Raw genomic sequence first — 22,227 nt, 5'->3', positions numbered from 1 at the left:
TCCGCCCCCCCCCGCCCTCCCCCCCGCCGGGGTTTGCTGCCGCTTTACACGCGACTCCCATTATAGTTTCATACACACATATGGATACAGAATAGCACACTTAAGATCCGGAGGCAAAAGACTCCATCTATGATTGAAAAGGCAAACAATTTAGTTTCATAGCCATATGTTCCACATGGCCTGACGATTCAGGATCGTCTATTCGAGACGGCTTGGCGTGACCCTTTCGGCGCACGAGTAAATGTGCTTATAACAAGTCTGTTACTGAGTTTGAAATATCAAGGGCAGATACATTTAAATGGGCCTTTTTATGATCAGCAACCGTAGCAAGTTGTTTTACGTCCACCTCGCAGCAGGAACCATGAATTACCCGAGAATTTCACACAGATACATACAAATATATTCTCTCCCTCTCTCTCCCTAACACACACACACACTACTCCCCCCCACTCTCTCACTAACACACACACACACACACACACACTACTCCCCCCTCTCTCTCTCTCACTAACACACACACACACACACTACTCCCCCCCACTCTCTCACTAACACACACACACACACACACACACACACACACACACACACACACACACTACTCCCCCCTCTCTCTCTCTCTCACTAACACACACACACACACACTAACTACTCCCCCCCACACACACACACTACTCCCCCTCTCTCTCACTAACACACACACACACTACTTCTCCCCCTCACTAACACACACACACACTAACTACTCCCCCCCCCACACACACTACTTCCCCCCTCTCACTAACACACACACACTAACTACTCCCCCCCACACACACACACTAACTACCCCCCCACACACACACTACTTCCCCCCTCTCACTAACAGACACACACACTACTACCCCCCCTCTCTCACTAACACACACACACACACACACACACACACACACACTACTCCCCCCTCTCACTAACACACACACACACACTAAGCTACTCCCGCTCCCTGTCTCGTTCCCGCACACACACACACGCGCACACCCACGCACACAGGGACGTTTCTAGGCATAGGCAACCTAGGCAGTCGCCTAGGGCACCACCTGCAGGGGGCTCCCACTCGCCCCTTAAAAAACATATTATAGAGGCAATTCAATCTGCATGTATTTTTAATTATTATGAAAATTAAAACGAATCACATATGCGTTAAAACTTACTTGTTATGAGTGAGATGATTAGATGATGAGAGATGCACTTGCTGTTAAATATTTGATTGTAGATTAGTAAATCTATTCATTATCCAAGCCGCTTACCCTAATTAGGGTCGAGATGCTGGAGCCTATCCCAGCAGTGACTGGGCATTTACATTAGTAAATATGTCGTGCTTTTATTTTTATTTATTTATTTTATATTTTTCATGTATTTCAGTCATTTATCTTATAACTGCACACCATATGTTGAGTCTCCTTTTTTGTTTACTTTTTCCACACCTCCTGTTGCACTTTTATCTATTTCGTGTTTCAAATACTGAGGCCTTTCTTGTTTGCAGTGGTGATGGACAGGTTGATGGGCAAGATCAGGCAGGAGTCTCCATGGACGATGATGTTTGTGGATGACATTGTGATCTGTAGCAAGAGTAGGGAGCAGGTTGAGGAGAGCCTGGAGAGGAGGAGGTATGCTCTGGAGAGAAGAGGGATGAAAGTCAGTAGGAGCAAGACGGAATACATATGCGTGAATGAGAGGGAGGACAGTGGAAGGGTGAGGATGCAAGGAGTAGAGGTGAGGAAGGCATATGAGTTTAAATACTTGGGGTCAACTGTCCAAAGTAACGGGGAGTACGGAAGAGAGGTGAATAAGAGAGTGCAGGCAGGGTGGAGTGGGTGGAGAAGAGTGTCAGGAGTGATTTGCGACAGAAGGGTACCAGCAAGAGTTAAAGGGAAGGTTTACAAGATGGTTGTGAGACCAGCTATGTTGTATGGTTTGGAGACGGTGGCACTGACGAAAAGACAGGAGGTGGAGCTGGAGGAGGCAGAGATGAAGATGTTAAGATTTTCACTGGGAGTGATGAAGAAGGACAGGATTAGGAACAAGTATATTAGAGGGACCGCTCAGGTTGTACGGTTTGGAGACAAAGCAAGAGAGGCAAGATTGAGACGGTTTGGACATGTGTGGAGGAGAGATGCTGGGTATGTTGGGAGAAGGATGCTGAATATGGAGCTGCCAGGGTAGAGGAAAAGAGGAAGGCCAGAGAGGAGGGTTATGGACGTGGTAAGAGAGGACATGCAGGAGGTTGGCGTGACAGAGGAAGCTGCAGAGGACAGGAAGAAACGGATGATGATCCGCTGTGGCGCCCCCTAACGGGAGCAGCTGAAAGTAGTAGTAGTCGAAAATGTTATTTCCCCTGAAGACGGCGCTTTTTTGGGGGTGGACTGGGGGGATGGAGATCTCGCCTCCAGCACCAGAATGGGCAGAAACACCACTGCAAGCACACACACACTTACACACACTTACACACACACACACACTTACACACACACACACACACACACACACACACAAGCAGTGTAACTAACAAATAAAATGCAGATAGGATCGCCCAAATTTAAGTAGTTAATTCCAGCACACTTAGCTGTTAGTGCCTTAAATTATAAAATGTAAGTAGTACACTGTGGATTTTTCTGTGAAAGCCACATGGGGGTCATGTCGTTGGGGTTTGCAGGTGAATAGGTTATAATTAATTTCTCTATAATGAAATAATGAATGGAAGACAATCACAGTATGGTCATGAAATGTGAGCCACTTGCAGATCATCTCGCCAAGGTTCCTTCGGCTCTGGAAGGCATCACCATTGATGCACTGTCTAATCTAGTATATGTCCCTTGCGATGGAGGATTTGGTAGGAATGACCAACACACCTCAATGCTGGCCAACATGAGCTGGGGGTGCTGTTCCCTCATGCAAGCGGACATGTCAGCAAAGCAAGCAGTAACCACATCAGTGGCAGAAAGAAAGGTAGAGTTGGGTGACGTAAGCATAGCAACAGAAAAAGAAAAATTTCTGAGATGTTTGGACCAAGTGAGGTGATGAAGAGTGTGAAAAGGAGTGAGCCGAGCACTGACCTTTGAGGCACCCGTGTTGCAACCTGTCGGGGAACAAACCTGGCCCCTCCACCATCATTCATATGACCTCCTTGTCAAGAACGATTAGAACCACTGTAGTGGCCTACCAAAAATGCCCGGATCCATCAGTGTCGCCAGTGGCAACATACTAACTACCATCAGTTTTTGACTTGCCTTTGACCCTGCATGGGGCTACGTTTCAGGCGCTTCACAAGCTTCCATTCCAGCTCCTCTCCTGAAAAAAAAACATTTTCACTCTCTTATAGGGCTACTATGAAATCACTGGAAACCATCCAGACCAAAGAGTAACGTCCATGATGTCTCTTTTTATTGTGAAATATAAGTACATGCTCAAATTTAATTCTCCATGACAACGAGTTATTTCATTTTGGGTAAGGGCAATTAGTGGTGTGAATCATGGTGTTGGCCGACATTCAAAGATTTCTTACACCTCATCTAGCAGCTCTGATGACCCCCTCCCCACATACTGCACACAAACACACACATTTTTAATGGTGACTTATTTTTAGCATTATGTAACCCTAGGCCTTAACTAGGAGACTGTAGTAAAGTCAGAGTTAGCGATATCGTCGCCAAATTGATATTTTTCATAAAGGTAATAAATTAGGAGTTGATTACGAACAAAATAGTGCACTATGGTATAACAAAAATGCAGATCTTTAATATGGAAATGTCTCAGTCGTTTCAACTGAGGTCAACGTGCTTAGTTGAAATATGCTCTGAAATCAGTGATTGCGTGCGATATACTTGTGAAACTGGGGTCATACCCCAACATCCAATCAGAGCCCTGTTTGCCACGTGAGTTACTGTACTCCACATCCCCTAGTCTGGATTCTTCCTTTTTCTGCTGCGAACGAGATCAGTCGGACACATATTGGACTGCTCTAAGGATTACACGGGGGATTCCTGTTTTGCGCTACATCGATCTAAAACCAGCTATTGATCTAAAACCATCAATCTAAAACCAGCTATTGATCTAAAACCAGCTATTGATCTAAAACCAACATAATGAAATCCATATTCATTATGTTGTTGTCATATAGGCCAGATTGCTATTCATATCCACTGTTTCAAATAGATCAGATTGTATTTATAACTTTTGAGACTGGTATGCTGATTTATTGTCATGTTTTTATTTTGTCTTGACTGTTCTTTGTCTGTCTGTTCAATAGTTTTCTTATGTATTGTTATGTTTTTACTTCTGTATTAATTGTTGTTTGTTTGTCTGCCCAGGGACTGCAGATGCAAATTAGCAAAGATTGTGCGTTGTCCCTGTCAAATAAATAAACTAAACTAAACTAAACTATCATGCGCAGTGGAATTCAGAGAGCAACCCAAGTCAGCTTGACATACTTTCAGCTCGCCATGTGCGCCAGCAGTAGTCTATTAGCCACATGAATCCAAACAAGAATAGGGTATTGTGTGAATTTAGATATTCATATACTATGTCACCTCTCTCTGGAGAGTGGATGGAAATCTGGAGTGTGTGAGTCGTGTTCTTTCACAAGCTAGGGTGGCATGCCTGGAGACCTGATGAATAAATGACATGAAAATGTGAAATACTTGCCTGCGCCCCCTGTGAGGGGGACTCAACCCAGCGGGTTCAGGTATGGCATTGGGGTGCATGGGGCCAAGGCAACTTGGTGGTGGAATGAGGAAGTACAGAAAACTATACAGAGGAAGAGGTTGGCAGAAAAGGAGTGGGACAGTCAGAGAGATGAAGGAAGTAGACAATAGTACACAGTAAAAAAACTGAGTGGGGTCCATTTGTACACTCTCAAAGTTAAATTAACACTCAGGATTTTACTGTGAACAATGAGATGCAGCATAAAGCGAAGAGAGAGGTGGCAAAGGAAAGGTGTATGGTGAGTAGTATGATAGTTTAAGACACTAAGTAAGGAGAAAAGGGCTTGTACCGATTGGCTAGACAGAGGGACCGAGCTGGGAAAGATGTGCAGCAGGTTAGGGTGATCAAGGATCAGTCTCGTATAAAGTACTTGAAAGCGATACTTGAGTAAAAGTACAAGTATCTTACCAGAAAATGACTTTGGTAGAAGTTAAAGTCACCTTTTAGAATATTAATTGAGTAAAAGTCTTAAAGTATCTGACATTTACTGTATTTAAGTATCAAAAGTAATTTTCTGATATCAAATGTACTTAAGTATTGGAAGTAAAAGTATAAAAAAAGTGAGCGGGTAGAATTTTTGTTGTTTTTTATCGTGGCTTCCTTACAGTAAAGCATAATATCCAAGCAACAAGGAAAGAGGCTTGAACTTGTTCAACGTTAAAAATTAAACTTCTTAAACTTAGCTCTCTCTCCAGTAGTGCTGTCAACCTCCCTGTGTGTTATATGGACAAACTACACCTGTCTTTCAGCTGGCATGGGGGCGAATCATTAACTGAAACTGAAAAGGTGCCTGTTCATCTTCAGAAGAAGTTGATTCTCATAGTTGCGAGAATTCAGTCTTGCTCTTCTTGGACTGAAGACAAGTCCTGCAATGCTGAAGAGCCTTTCGCAGGCCACTGAGGCAGGTAGGGGGGTGTTCAGCTTCACTGAAAGCTTGCACAGTGCTGGAAAGGACTTCAACAAGTCCATGTGATCTGCTGAACAGGCCAAGTATCCATCCAGTTGTTTGGCACCATCTTGTGCTTAATGATGACATATTTATAATGCATAAATCCATTTTAAATTGACAATGTATCATAAAGGTGGTTATGAGGTGTTGTGAGGGTGTATATATGTTATAATGAATCTTACAATGACATAGCTGCACTTATAGGGCGTCATAGATGCTTATAGGGCGTTATAGATGCAAGCTTCACAGAAAGTGTTACCACATTTTATAAGCGAAACAACTTTAGCTACAGGATTTAAAAGTTATGACCAAATAATGACCATTACTTAACATTATCTTTACCTAACTGCAAGTAAGTTAATGATGTACATCAACTAGTTCTAGTCTGCCATTGATGTAAACATAGGCCTAGTTTCATTTTTTAAACTTATTAACTTTGATGCCACCAAATCCTCTCGTTTCAATAACGGCTTCTCCCCCACAGCAACAAGAATTATAAACACTCATGGACTGCCACCCTACCACCCAGTCACTAACACTATCAACTTAGACTTACCCATTGCTGTTGGTGTTGTGTAGCCTGTAGCGTATTTGTGTTAACTTATAGTTTGTCTCCTGTTTGTTACTAGCTACTCTACCAACAAAACAAAAAAATCCACCAACTCGTTGTGTGGCAATAAAAGCACTTGAACTTTGATCAATAATGCAAGCCTACATTCACAATATATTACATTAGCCCAACAATAGCCTATAACCACTGAGTTTTGAGGTAATTAATTCGAATCAAATCTCAAGTTTAACAAAACGCATGGTGCTTTTGAAGACGTGAATAATCCTGAACACTCCTCTGTAACTTGCCATTAAGTTGGCCTAACGTCGTCCTACAAAACATATTTCCGCCAGGTAGGCTATACCATAAACCGTTATTAACCATTCCAGTATTACAGACACGTCTTTAAGAGTTTTGTGTTAAATTAATACCGGGAGAAAAATCAGTGGTGTAGTTAAACATCTGCATGTGGCCTAATCAGCCAAGTTAGCTAGCAAAGGCCAATACTTGATTCACTTTTGGTAGGCATAACAGGCACTTCATCCTGTAGGCATAACGGGCACTTCATCCTGTAGGCATAACAGGCACTTCATCCTGTAGGCATAACGGGCACTTCATCCTGTAGGCATAACGGGCACTTCATCCTGTAGGCATAACGGGCACTTCATCCTGTAGGCATAACGGGCACTTCATCCTGTAGGACGAATCTTTAACTCCAACAAACGAAAAAAGTTCTTCCAAATACGGCCACGGGTGTGTAACATTATCTTCCCAATCGTCACCACCACGGAGTTCACCGGGGTGGTCGTCGGGGTGGTCGTCATTTGGTCCTGGAGTTGTTGGGTTAGCAGCAGAGTCTGCAGCAGCAGTGCTTCCATCATGGTACCGGTAGTGTGACATGCCATCGCCTGGACATGCGGGACTTCTTAGTCTTCGTGCTTTGCGCTTGGCGGTTGACGACAAAAAGGCAGTACGTCACAAATTCAAATTTCTTCTGATTTTATTTTGTAGTAACGAGTAACGACGATGGTTAGGGGCAATGTATCGGAGTAAAAATATACATTTTATTTAGGAAAGTTGAGTAACAGTGAACGTTAACAGAAATATAAATAACGAGGTAAAGTACAGACACGTGAAAATTCTACTTATGTACAGTAACGAAGTACTAGTACTTCGTTACATTACAACACTGTCAAGGATAGAGATGGAAATGTGCTGACAAGCGCAGAGAGTGTGTTGAGAAGGTGGAAGTACATTGAGGGGCTGATGAATGAAGAAAATGAGAGAGAGAAGGTTGGATGATGTGGGGATAGTGAATCATGAAGTGCAGTGGATTAGCAAGGAGGAAGTGAGGGCAGGTATGAAGAGGATGAAGAGTGGAAGGGCGGTTGGTCCAGATGGCATATGTACCTGTGGAGGCATGGAGGTGTTTGAGAGAGATGGCAGTGGAGTTTTTAGATTGTTTAACACAATCTAAGGGACAGGATGCCTGAGGAGTAGAGAAGTATACTGGTACCGATTTTCAAGAATAAGGGTGATGTGCAGAACTGTAGTAACCACAGCGGTATAAAGTTGATCAGCCACAGCATGAAGATATGGGAAAGAGTAATAGAAGCTAGGTTAAGAGGAGAGGAGACAACTAGCGCGCAGCAGTATGGTTTCATGCCACGAAAGAGCACCACAGATGCGATGTTTGCTCTGAGAATGTTGATGGAGAAGTATACAGAAGCTGAGAAGGAGTTGCATTGTGTCTTTGTGGATTTAGAGAAAGTATATGACAGGGTGCCAAGAGAGGGGGTGTGTTATTGTATGAGGAAGTCAGGAGTGGTAGAGAAGTATGTAGGAGTGGTGCAGGGTGAGGGAAGTGTGACAGTGGTAAGGTGTGTGGTAGGAATGACAGATGTGTTCAAGGTGGAGGTGAGATTACACAAAGGATCGGCTCTGAGCCCTTTCTTGTTTGCAGTGGTGATGGACAGGTTGGTGGACAAGATCAGGCAGGAGTCTCCATGGACTATGATGTTTGCAGATGACATTGTGATCTGTTGCGAGAGTAGAGTGCAAGTTGAGGAGAGCCTGGAGAGGTGGAGGTATTCACTGGAGAAAAGATGAATGAAAATGAGTAGGAGTAAAATGGAATACATATGCATGAATCAGAGGGAGGACAGTGGAATGGCGAGGATGCAAGGAGTAGAGGTGAAAAAAGGCGTATGTGTTTAAATACTTGGGATCAACTGTTCAAAGTAATGGGAAGTGCGGAAGAGAGGTGAAGAGGAGAGTGCAGTCGGGGTGGAGAAGAGTGTCAGGAGTAATTTGCGACAGAAGGGTACCAGCAAGAGTTAAAGGGAAGGTTTACAAGATGATTGTGGGACCATATGGTTTGGAGATGGTGGCACTGACGAAAAGACAGGAGGCGGAGCTGGAGATGGCAGAGTTGAAGATACTAAGCTTTTCATTGGGAGTGACGAAGAAGGACAGCATTAGGAACGAGTACATTAGAGGGACAGCTCAGGTTGGACGGTTTGGAGACAAAGCAAGAGAGACAAGATTGAGATGGTTTGGACGTACGGAGGAGAGATGCTGGGTATATTGGGAGAAGGATGCTGAATAGGGAGCTGCCAGGGAAGAGGAAAAGAGGAGGTTTATGGATGTGGTGAGGGAGGACATGCAGGTGGCTGGCGTGACAGAGGAAGATGCAGATTACAGAAAGAGATGGAAACAGATGATCCGCTGTGGCGACCCCTAACGGGAGCAGCCAAAAGTAGTAGTAGTAGATTGCAGTGCGTGGAAATCTCCTCCCCATCCCTTTGGGATCACATGAGGACCCCCGTCCGCTGCTGGTCTGGCCCCCGCCGGGTGCACTTCTTCCATTGCGGTACACTTGTTTCCCCGCCTCGTTACCCCCCTCCCCGTCTCCTCGCCCCCCCTCACCCCCACCCCACACTTCAGCTGCCTGGTCGGCGGCCTCCGCTTCTCGCTCTGTGGGAAAGCGAAGCGCTTGAGTCCCGCGTCAAAATACGTCATACTGCCTGAATTTCCTTTTTTTTTCTTGGCTATGGGATTAAAAATTGCACTATTACAAGTTTATAATTCATAAAAAAGATCAGACTGGGATCTGGATCGGATCGGCAGCATCAGTCCGATATCCAATGAGTGAATTACGTCTGTATCAGCACCCGATACTGATATTGGATCAGATCGGTCCCAACTCTTAACTGGCATTTTTGATCAGAGGTTAAAGGCTATTTTAATACACACACTGAGGCCAAAATATGTTTTACGACTACATAAAATGGGTCTATCTCATGATAAAAACCAAAGTGTTGGTTAACCTAGTTGGGTAGCCTAACCTTAGGATATGCTAATAGGATAAACGTAGATTCTGAACAGATACCGAAGTAACCACCAATCACTGTCTACTTAAGTGGTGTTTGGTTATACACTGTGAGTGATTCAATTCAAAAAGGGAATTAATACATTGTTCACTGTTACATATTTATATATATTGTAGCGAATTGGGGGGACAACGCAACCACAGGAACTGCCGCGGCCGGGAAGCGAACCCGTACCGCCCGCACCGCAGGAGACATTGCTAACCGCTCGACTAAAGGGTCAGACCCGCCAACGTGTCTTCTTATCGATTCAGGTTACAATATATTTGCCTCATACATTAACTCAATTTTTTCAAACTCACCTGTTGGTCTTTGGGACTTTTTTTTTTGAATCCCCCCCCAATTGTACTTGGCCAATTATCCCACTTTTCCGAGCCGTCCCAGTCGCTGCTCCACCCCCTCTGCCGACCCAGGGAGGGCTGCAGACTACCACCTGCCTCCTCCGATACATGTGGAGTTGCCAGCCGCTTCTTTTCACCTGACAGTGAGGAGTTTCGCCGGGGGAACGTAGCACGTGGGAGGATCACGCTATTCCTCCCAGTTCCCCCTCACCCCCGAACAGGCACCCCGACCGACCGACCAGAGGAGGCGCTAGTGCAGCGACCAGGACACATACCCACATCCGGCTTCGAACCCACAGACACGGCCAATTGTGTCTGTAGGAACGCCCGACAAAGCCGGAAGCAACACGTGGATTTGAACTGGAGAGCCCCGTGTTGGTAGGCAACGGAATAGACCACCACGCCACCCGGACGCCCGCGGTCTTCTTTACTCTTGCTTCTTAATGGTCGCTGCTTGATACGCATTTCCCCCTGTGAACGAACCTAAACGCTCTGATACCTGGCCCATATGGTTACTGATTTATAGATGTAGAGATACACGTGTTTGTACCACCCAGTGTCTACTATAGTAAGCAGGAGCGGAGCCCAGTTCCAATTCCACGAGGTTCTTTGCTTGCATATTGATGGAATATTGGTTCCCTGCAGATTTTTGTAATCCGGTCCTGCAAATGTTAAGATGGTTTACCGTAGGTGGGATGTGTTTAAAGTTTGCAGTCTGTAGTTTACCAGTACATTTCATGTGTGCTATGTGGAGAAGGTGGCATGAAACACTTAAAGGATTATTTTGGTTTTCCAATCTTTGAGCTTGAAGAGAACAGCATTTGAAACTGATCTAGACTGTCAGAGCCGCTTCTTATCTACACGAGCATGTGTTTCGATAGCTGATGAGGGTATTGACTCTCTGGTCATGGTCTTTTTGTAGATGACAAGATGCCACTGGTTTGCTTAAACATCACTCTGAGTAGGGGCTGGATTTGATGGCACCCTGGCTGTATGCTCAAAGTGAACCGAAAGGATCCCAAATCCTTCACTGTATGTATTTGCTGATTTGGTTGCAATCCAGAGATTAGCTGTTTAGAAAAAGCTGAGAGGCACCAAAGCATTACACTGAAGTTTCCTGTATCTTCTTTTGCTCCACATTTCCAGCTCTTCCTTGCTCTGACAATGCATGTAAGCTACATCTATTCATGAAAATAAAGGCTATGTTATAGGGAGCATGAAATGACAGATGATAGATGAACAGCTCCTAACGTAATTCTATTGATGTCTATAAGATTAATACTTTTTAATGTTTAATGATTAATGTTTTTATTCGATACCCACACTACCGCACTACAAATAAACAAACATGTAGACGAGTGAAATGCTCTATACTTTTAGCATTAACTTTTACTTTTACAATAACAACCACCAATGTGAAACGGAATTTAAACGAAGTGCATTTTAATACATTTTTTGACCTTAGTTCAATCTGTGGAAAAAATGTATTTAAATCAGCCTGAGACAGTTTTACACTCTATTTCATTTCCATTACAAATTCTGGATTGGCTGTAATTAAAAAGCCCTAATATATTTAATTAAAGCTGAGGATCCATTGAGCTCTTTTAAATTGCGCAGTCAAGTCCATGGAAGATAAATGAGTCTGTTGGTTCATGGGATGTATTTTATTCCATTTAGATTGCTGGGCCGATAAGGTGGGTTGATTGATTTGCTCGTTAAGTGTTTCAAACCTCTCTGACTCAGCCCCATCCTCTCAGCGCCGATGCGCACTGTCAGTAATGATTAGCCACACTCCTGTCCTCTTGTTGAGAGGTATCAGAATCCACTTACACACTGAGAGGGTTATCCACCGGTTGCCTTTTTGCCTTGGGTTTTTCCCTTTCTTGAACCTGAAAGATATTTAGCATAGCTTGACCCACACATAAACCGTATGTTCAATTTATGAGCCGAACTGCACTTTGAGTCACTTCACCCAAGGGACTATCACACATGCTCAATGACACCGATATATTGCAGCTCATCTGTTGCCCACAGCAACTGACCTCCAATACTCAACAATTTTTCATTTTGCAATATTGCTGCTTCTCTTTAGTCAGTCCTATCTTTATGTGCTGATGGTGGTAAAAGATCAGAGATGTGGTGAAAAGGAAGTATTCTGAAAGGAAAAACCCAAAGATTGTCAGTAAAAGTCTGGAGTGGGGAAAAGCGTAAAGAAGTGCCCTACTGCTCGATGTGCCTTTCAGCAAGGGAATTAACCCTAAACTGTTCCATACAAACACACAATAGCCAAGAGTCCTGTAGTTGAAATCGGTCATTCCTAGGCATGAATGTGTTATCCTATGAAGGAAAGGCAAGGAGTTTCCAAAGGGTATGTGCTATTCTTCCTCTGGATAAATACAATGTCAAAATTATGTCCTTGTTTCCACATATCTCATTAATAATTTTAATTCATCTCCTGCATTTGACCCAACTTAACTACTCCGGTGCAGTGGGTAAAAAATGTGTGATGCTCGGGAACCAACCTCAAGATCTAAGGCCAGTGTCTTGGCCAAGGGCATTAACAGGAGAATCTAACCAAACACTTCATGTCTTTGGGTGTTGGAGGAAACTCGTGCAAAGAAGGAGAAAGCATGCAAACTTCACACAGAGGGGACCCAGATCTAGCAACACACTCTGTAAGACTAGTATGGTTTGTTCACTCCTTTTGTTGTACCTCTGAGAGGTGTTTTTGTTTATGCTAAAATTAAAAGGCACCCCACTGAACATTGAGTATTGGGGTAGGGTGCAATGCAGGCCGGGAGGCAGGCAAAAGGCAGGGACTGGGGCATGCTGACTTCCGGCATTGTAGACTGGTCCTTGGGATATGGAATGTCCCCTCTCTGGCAGGGAGGGAGCCTGAGCTGGTGTGGGAGGTGGAGCGGTACCAACTAGATATAGTTGGGCTGACCTCCACAGATAGCAGAGGCTCTGGTACCAAATTCCTGGAGAGGAGCTGGACTCTTTACATTTCCGGAGTTGGCCAAGGTGACAGGCGCCGGGCAGGTGTGGGGAGACTCTGGGTGGTGTCCTGGATAGGGTTCCACCTTGGAACTCAAAAACTCTGCTGGGGGACTTCAACGCTCACGTGGGCATTGATGGAGAAATGTAGAGGGGCGTGATTGGGAGGAACGGCCTCCCCAATTGGAACCCGAGCGGTGCCTTTTTATTGGACTTCTGTGCGAGTCATGGATTGGCCATAACAAACACCATGTCCGAACATAAGGTAGTTCATAAGTGTACTTGGTACCAGAACACTTTAGGCCGAATACTGATGATAGACTTTGTGGCCGTATCATCAGATCTGCGGCCATATGTTTTGGACACTCGGGTGAAGAGAGGAGCACAGCTGTCAACTAATCAAAACCTGGTGGTAAATTGGATCAGATGGTGGGGAAGGCTGCCAGACAGGCCGGGCAAACCCAAACGTGTGGTGAGGGTGAACTGGGAACATCTGGCGGAGGCCCCTGTCCATGAGGCCTTCAACTCCCACCTCCGGAAGAATTTCTCGTGCATCCCGAGGGAGGCTGGGGACATGGAGTTTGAGTGGGTCATGTTCAAAGCCTCTACTGCAGATGTGCAATACCCCTGATGAACCCACCACCTTATTATTATTATTATTATTGTGTGTATGTGTGTCAGTGCTGTGATGGCCTGGCGGCCTGTCCAGGGTGTCTCTCCGCCTGCCATCCAATGACTGCTAGGATAGGCTCCAGCACCCTTGCGACCCCGATTGGGATAAGCAGCTTGGATAATGGATGGGTATTATTAATTTTATCCTACAGACCACGAGCCGATGCTGCCTAGCTGTGTTTTCCCCTGTCACCACCTTGCAGTCTCCAATCCCTTTCAGATTGCACCTCTTGCACAGGTCATAGTCCGTCTGTGTGCACTTTCCTCCACTCTTATACGTCACCTTGTGTTTCCCCCCTTCTCTTGAAATATGTATTCACCATAGCCATTTCCATTCTTTTCACAAAATCCACCATCTATCCTTCCACATTTCTCTCCTTGACACCATATCCACCCATCACCGCCTCCTCACTTCTGTTCCCTTCACCAACATGCCCATTGAAGTTGGCTCCAATCACCACTCTCTCCCATTTGGGTACATTCACCACCACTTATCCCACTCACTCCAGGATTCTCTCCCCCTTGGGTACACTCTCCAGCACTTCATCCAACTCACTCCAGAATTTTTCTTTCTCTTCCATCTCACACCCAACATGTGCTGATAACGTTCATCATCACACCTTCGATTTCCAGCTTCATACTCATCACTCTGTCTGACACTCTTCACCTCCAACACACCCTTGACATACTCTTCCTTCAGAATTACCCCTACCCGATTTCTCCTCCTATCTGCCCCATGGTAGAAGAGTTTGAACCCACCTCCGATGCTCCTGGCCTTATTCCCTTTCCACCTGGTTTCTTGCACGCACAGTATATCTACCTTCCTTCTCTCCATCATATCAGCCATCTCTCTCCCTTTACCAGTCACAGTGCCAACATTCAAAGTTCTGACTCTCACCTCCACACTCCTACTTTTCCTCCTCTCTTGCTGCCTCTGGGCATGCCTTTCTCCTCTCCTTCTCCTTTACCCTACAATAGCATAGTTTCCACCGGCATCCTGCTGTCCAACAGTACCGGTGGCGGTCACTGGTAACCCGAGCCTTGACCGATCCGGTATGAAAATCTGATTTATGATCCGCATATTTAATTTGGCAAAGGTTTTACGCCAGATGCCCTTTCTGATGCAACCCTCCCCATTTATCTGGGCTTGGAAGCGGCAGTAAAAATGCACTGGCTTGTGCATCCTCAGTGGCTGGGTTCTCCAGCCCTATCCCTCTGTTTTGCGCATGGGGGTGAATCCATTCTCAGATCAATAAAAAAAGAAATTCCAGGCTACATGGCATTTAAAAAAAAATTACCTTTGCATTACTTGGTAAATGTAACTAATCATCAGACCTTACCATAAGCATTGATGTAAATTCAGCATCAGGACCAAAAGATGCAACCACAACAGCATGGTCCATTGAAGGCCTGGCAACCAACACCTCATGCATGTCTCCAAAAACTGCCAGGTGGCAGCTGTTACTTCACCACCATCTGTTCCAGATCACATTTTGGGAGTTTTTAGGTCCTGCAATAAACACACACACACACACACACACACACACACACACACACACACACACACACACACACACACACACACACACACATACACACACACACACTGTTATAACTCAATATTACAAATAATGACAAGCATTGCAAATGATGCTTTAATGCCTTTTTTACATAAGGTCTTGAGTAGTTGTGAGGAAACAAGGTTAAAGATTACATGGAAACATGAACTGTTATGCATGTCCTTAGAACCACATTGCTCTCTGATTACCTTATATATTTTTTTTTCTCTAGATTTTCCCACTTTTTTGAGACCTGTTGTGGAGTAATTTTTCCCTCAGGGCCAAGTTCTTTGATCAATGTCTCATATCATAGCAAAAATTAAGAGGAATTGGGGGGCCATCCAGCCCTGCTGTTTTTCCAGCTTTCAATGCACCTATGGCTTCTGATATCTCAGCTATGCTCCTATTGACTTATATAAACATTTTAAATGCACTGGCTCCACTTTATCAGATGTATTTAGAAGCTTACATTAATTGTCATCTATCTGCTTCAATGAGAGAGGCTTTGATTATCCTGCTTCCAAAACCAGGTAAAACTAATACTAAATGTGAGAATATGTGCTCTATAAGTCTAATAAATACAGACACAAAAATCCTCAGTAAAATCTTGGCAAAGAGGCTAGAGGGTGTACTATCAGATATTGTGGGGAATGATCAAAATGGGTTTACAAAGGGCAGACAAGGGTTTCATAATATAAGACATGTTCTCAACATCATATATGACTAAAAGGGAGAAAGGGATACGGCTCTTCTCTCCCTTGATGCAGAGAAGGCCTTTGATAGGGTTGAGCGGGCCTATCTTTTTGATGTTATCACTCATTTTGGATTTGGAGATGCTTTTCCTAATTGGATTAAATTATTACATTTCACCCTATGGCTGAGGTACTAACAAATGAGGTGGTATCTGAGCCCTTTAATATCACAAGAGGCTGCCCTCAAGGTTCACCCTTGTCACCACTCTTGTTTATCCTACCTATAGAACCATTAGCTATAGCAATTAGCAGAAAAATACAGGTGAGCAAAATTCGTGACAGATATCACAAAATACCCCTCTTCGCAGATGTGATGAGAACCACTGTGTCCAGCATGCTGTGTACGTAAGATGAGGGGCACGCAACAATATGTTTTAGCGTGGTTCTGTACTGGGGCATTCTGATATTGTTCTACTCTGTACTGGAAGCAGATGGCTGAATAAAGCACGGTATTAATCGCGACTCCCTTGCCTGTCATATATGCACATGTAATTTTGTTCCTAAAACAATTGGACATTTCCATACCTGCATTGTTAGATCTGATTTGCCTGTTCAGTAACATATACAGATATAAATTAAATGCTTCAAAATCATCACTTATGTTGCTTAACGTAAATAAGCGACAAAATCCTGATCAACATGTGTCTATCTTAAGGTCTCAACCAGTTTTACTTATTTGGGCATACGAGTAATACCTCTATTAGAAAACATAGTATCAATAAATCATGAACTTACATAGGACTCAGCTTGTAAATCGATAGAAAGATAGATGCCCTTGCCTATTTCTCTGATCGGGAGAATAAACATATTAAAGTAGAGCATACAACCTAAATTCATATATTTATTTCAAAATGTCCCCCTGGCACCTCCTGAAGGAATATTTGCAAGAATCAAATCACTTATTACAAAATGTATATGGAAAAAGAAGTCTCCTACAGTTCGCCTGTCTCTTATATCTTCCATTTGATACAGGGGGGTTGAAGTGTCCAATTCTTCACTGGTGTTACTTGGCAGCACAGTTGAGAACTATAATGTCCTATTTTTCTGCTGGAGATAATCCGTCATGGATGGATAGAGTTGGGCTCCGTTCAGATACCATTAAATTTATATCTGTATTCAGTCAAGCTAAAACACCTCAGAGCACATACTGCCCATCCTATAGTGCTTAATATGGTGAATGTATGGTATGAGATGAAGAAATATATGAATATATCTAACTCCTTGTCACAACTCAGTCCAATCTGGGACAATGTTTCATTTAAACCAGGCAAGTTGGATGCTGGATTCCAACTATGGGCAAAGAAAGGACTAAGCAAAATATCTGACCTTTATAAAGATGTTCTAATGTCTTTCGAGGAAATCTCTATAACATATAACATCCTAAAAAAAGCATTTTTTTTAAAAATACCTGAAATTGAGGAGTTTTATTTCTTCTATGGAAAATCAGTCATTGGTAATTCCTGAGCTTTCATCCTTAGAAGAAATTATTACCAAAAATTGAAACTAAGTAAAGGTTTGATTTCATTAATATACAACTGGTTCTAATGAGACCTTAGTATCCAAACTTGATGCATGGAGGGTAGATTTAAGAGAGGACATTTCAAATAACGATTGGAACATATCCTGAAGGCTCAGACATGAACAGCCAGCACTAATTCAAAGCTACTTCAATATAACTGGTTGATGCGGATTTATGTAACCCCTGTCAAATTGAATAAATAGAACAGCAATATACCTGGAACATATTTTAAACATAATGAGGCTCTATCAATGTTTATACATGTATTTGGGAGTGTGACAAAATTAAGAAATTTTTTTGTCTGTATATCTTCATTTTGTTAGAGGTACCATTGAATTGTATTTGTATGATTGATTTTGTCATATGTTTTATATTAATTTTGGCTCTAAATACAAGGGAGATATTAAGAGAGAACAAGTGAGTGTTGGGGGGGGCATGTTTTGTTTGTGAAAGTTAAAAAAAATTGCAGTGTAATTTGTTGCATAATAATGTCGACATATGTACAATGAAAAATCAATAAAGACATTGTTAAAAATGAAGAGTAATGTTAAAATGAAATGACTCACTCCAAAAGTGGCCGCCGGGAACTGCCGCAGCTGGGGCGACAGCATTAACCGGTCAACTAGAGTCCGACCTGTTAGTCAAGCACTAGCGAATCTAGTCATACATGATCGTTACACTCCCCCCTCCAGGAAGTGCATCCCCGCGCTTCAGCATATCAACTCCCTCACGATTCTGGGGGCACGCGCTTCCAACTTCCGTGAGGCCATCGGAAGCGCGTGCAGTGTACTACATATTTAATCAAAGTGTACATATGAGGTACAAGTGTATATGAATCTTTGCACAGACCTCATACAAGTTACACACAAGACACTTGATATGCCAATCTTCCCATAATGTCAGTTTATCCTCAGTCTTAAGTATCATAAATGAAATAATAAAATTTTCATAAATGAAAAAAAAATAAAGAAAATGAACAGACTGTTAAAGATTCTTTCCTCCTCAACAGAGGAGGATGCTCCTGCCCTGGCCTCCTCATCAGGTGAGGATATTTCTGCCTTAGATGAAGCTCTGTAAAGTACAAAACTGTTGTCATTCTACTGTTAATACGTCATACTGTTATACACCAAGTTTCTGACATTACTGCAAACTTATTTGATCCATTTCACGGAGACAATGGCAAAGTTGTATATAATGTGCATTGTTTCTTCCATCTACCACTAAACACAGTGATTATACCCGTCTCTCGTGTGCTCTGCCATCTATGGCGCACTCCTCATTCTCCTGAGGAGACAACTTCTCAGGAGATGCTGCAGCTGTCCATTTAACATCTCTGCCTGGAGGAGGCAGTCATTATCTTTTCTCGGCTCCCTTCAGTGAAGCGCCTCAGTGCTGGAGGAGTTGGAAATGATGGGACCAGAGACGCTGCAGACACCAATGGTTTTGAGGCAGCAGCAGGTGTTCGTTCTGTGTCAAAGGTGGGGATAGTGATGTCCTGAAACAGCCCAGGTTCAGCATAACATTCATCCACATCTATATCATCAGTGGCCTCCAACGCTTCAATGGTCAACTTGTAGTCCTGCAGAACTTGGCCGGTAAAGGTATTCCACTCCAATAAGCTCACCTTTAAAAGAAAAAACATTAACAATTAGACAATATACAAGGTCATGTTATTTATACATTTGAATGAAATTGTCACAAAAAAAGAAAAAACAAATACCAGTGTAAGGGATGATCTTCTCACCCAGAACCTCCTCTGAAAGTATTGACAGCATGACAGAGAAGATGATTGTAGGAATGTGGCTGCTGCTCATCCGTTCTTGCTGCCACCAGCGCTTGGGGACAAGAGGCATGAATGTCACAGGCAGGTACTGGACTGTCTTCTGCAACCAGAGCACAGCATGACACTCCTGCAGATTCCGCTGGATCTGGCTGCTGTTGTTTCCCAGCCCTCGCTGACGCATCAAAATGGCTACCCTGACATCACGTGCCAGTTTTGACATTAAGGATGCACGGGAACTGCACCCTGTGGCCAATGTTGAGCTGGGAAATGATGCCATGGCTCCAGCTGATGACCTTCTGCTTGCATCTTTGGCAGGTCAGGTACTCAGGTGCAACAAAGTACATCTTCTCCACGGCCACTACCTGCCTGATCTTCTGATGCAGGCCAGTAGTTCTTTATGACAGTCTGGATGTGGACAGGTCAGCTTGACTTGCCATAGTTTGTGGCATCCAGAGTAGCAGGGGATGGCTAAAGTAATATTCCAGGTCTTCAGAGGCACATGTGGAGGATACCAAAGTCTGTCCACCCTGCTAAAGTCCAGCTCAGGATGGCACTGTGCTGTCCACCTGAACAGAGACTTGGATATCTACCTCTGGTTGTGTGGTCTGGTTTCCAATGCTCACCTGTTTCCCATTTCCCCGATTGGCTCCCCAGGAATTATATTCCCCTGGTTGCCCTGGCTCATTGTTGGATTGTAAACGTTAACCCACGTTAGCCTGGTGCTTCATGTCTTCAAGCCATCCGTACCTGCAGCTCCTGTTTTTCCTTCATTAAAGTTTTTCCTTCATTATAGCATTGATCTATCCCAGCCTATCTCCGCTGTCTGCATTTGGGTCCTCAATTCCTGCTCCTGGCCTGACAGTACAATCTGACCAAATATGGACCCAGCAGATCTGCTCAGCCTCCCGTATATACTTGGTAGGATTTCCTTGTGTCGAGGGACCCTTCCGTCAAAGAACAGCCAAGCTTCTTTAAATCCCTCACTACCATCTGGAAAAAGGGACCCCAGGTTTGCCCAAGAAATGCCTTTTTTTCCTGGTGCAAATATTTTGTTAACCCTGTGCCTGGTCCTGCCAAACCCCATGATTTCAGCCTCCCATGCTTGCCCAGAACCACACTACCAAGAGCCTCCCTGTTCCAGAGTGGTCGGCCTGTCCCTGCCAATGCCCAGCACTACACTACGGAGATTCTTCCTGTTCCAGAGTGGTTGGCCTGTCCCTGTACCACACTACGAAGATCCTTCTTGTTCCAGAGTGGTCAGCCTGTCCCTGCCAATGCCCAGCCTGTTCCAACACCACACTACAGAGATCCTTCTTGTTCCAGAGTGGTCGGCCTGTCCCTGCACCACACAACGGACACCCTTCTTGTTCCAGAGGGTCAGCCTGTCCCTGCTGACACCCAGCCTGTTGTTCCTGCACTAGAGTCGCCAGCCATCTCTGCTGACATCCAGGCTGATCCTGAGCCTCCAGCCAACCTTGCTTTTTGGGCCAAGTGTTTCATGTTGTGTGTTCTGATTAATTTTTATCCCTGTTTTTGTAGATGCTGACATGAATTTTTACTGGGACAAGGAGCTGTTACTCCCGGTGACTGAGACTCTATTTCAGTCACTTGGGTCCACAGACATGTTCATTGATGAGGCCATGATTGTTAAGCTCAACCCTATCCAGGTTGGACCCAGAGCTGCAGGTAATTTCACCCCTGGCTTTATTGTTGACATATGTAGTTACATCTAGATCAATCAAGTCAGTCAAGTTGGGTGTGTGATAATTCATTAAATTAATGATTCAATGTGAAACAACATGGCTGCACGATTTGCTACATTTTCAGTACAGCACAAATATAGTTAATGGGAATCTGCTTTATGTTAACATGTCCAAAAAACAACAATAACTGAGGGCTGTGCACATGAACATCTCTTGATATAAAATCTCTTAATATAGGAGCTCTACCCTCATCCATTGGACACACATCCACCACCTCAGCTGCCCCCCCCCCACCCCACCTCAGCTGGACTTTCATCAACCACTGGACTACCTAGCACCTCTGGCCTCTCCACCACCTCTGACCTCTCCACCTCTGCTGACCTGCCTGTCCATCAGTTCTTTTCAAGGGAACAGACCCTTTTTTAATTGATTTAATGAGGCAGCATCTCACTTCTAATGAGGAAACTTTGCTAAGCTCCTTAGCCGAGCGTGAGGCCAGAATTTGTATGGCCCGCGGCCACAAAAAACTCTTTTGGCAGGAAATATCTCAAAATCGCTCTAAGGAGTTTAACCCTCAGTTTAACCCAGCTAAAGTGTCTCATAAATGGCAGACACTTGAAGATGCCTTCAAAAAAGTGAAGGATAACAACAACTCCATTGGCCGAGGATTCGTAAAGTTTGAGTTCTTCGCAGAGATTGAGAAGCTGATTGGGGGTCACCATGACACCGCCTTCCCTGTCGTGAGCACACAAAGGGGCATTGAAATTAGAAGACCAGAGGCCTTGAGAGGACAATCTTAAACTCCCACCTCCCAAGGAGCACCAGCAACTCCCACCTCTGAGAGGTCAGCCGACCAGTAGCCCCTCTGCTGAGGCCTCTGCCGACCACACCAGCACTCCCACAACCACTGCTGGCGGGAGGCACAGGGCGAGGACCCGCTGCACTGCACAGAGCCAGCTGATTGACTCCCTCAGGGAGTCTAAGGCTGCAAGCCAGAGAGGGCATGAAGAAAAACTGCAGCAAATGATGACCTTTCACAAAGGTTTGAGGGGCTCATTAGAGCTTTTCTTGAAAAACAGTGATGTTTGAAAGCACTATGCAGTGTTTGACCTGTAGACAACATTCAGTTTGAGGGGAGGGACCAAGAATTGGAGAGGGAAAAAGTGTGTAAGGCGAGCAGCAAAAACAGGAATAGGAAGGGAGAGATGGATACAAGCATCACAGGTGGATATTTGCGTGAGTGTGGATTACTTAGCTTAGTCCGTTGTTT

Source organism: Lampris incognitus, chromosome 13 (assembly GCF_029633865.1).
Source record: "Lampris incognitus isolate fLamInc1 chromosome 13, fLamInc1.hap2, whole genome shotgun sequence".
In the NCBI taxonomy this organism is placed as follows: Eukaryota; Metazoa; Chordata; class Actinopteri; order Lampriformes; family Lampridae; genus Lampris; species Lampris incognitus.
Note: the sequence above shows the minus strand (reverse complement) of the source record.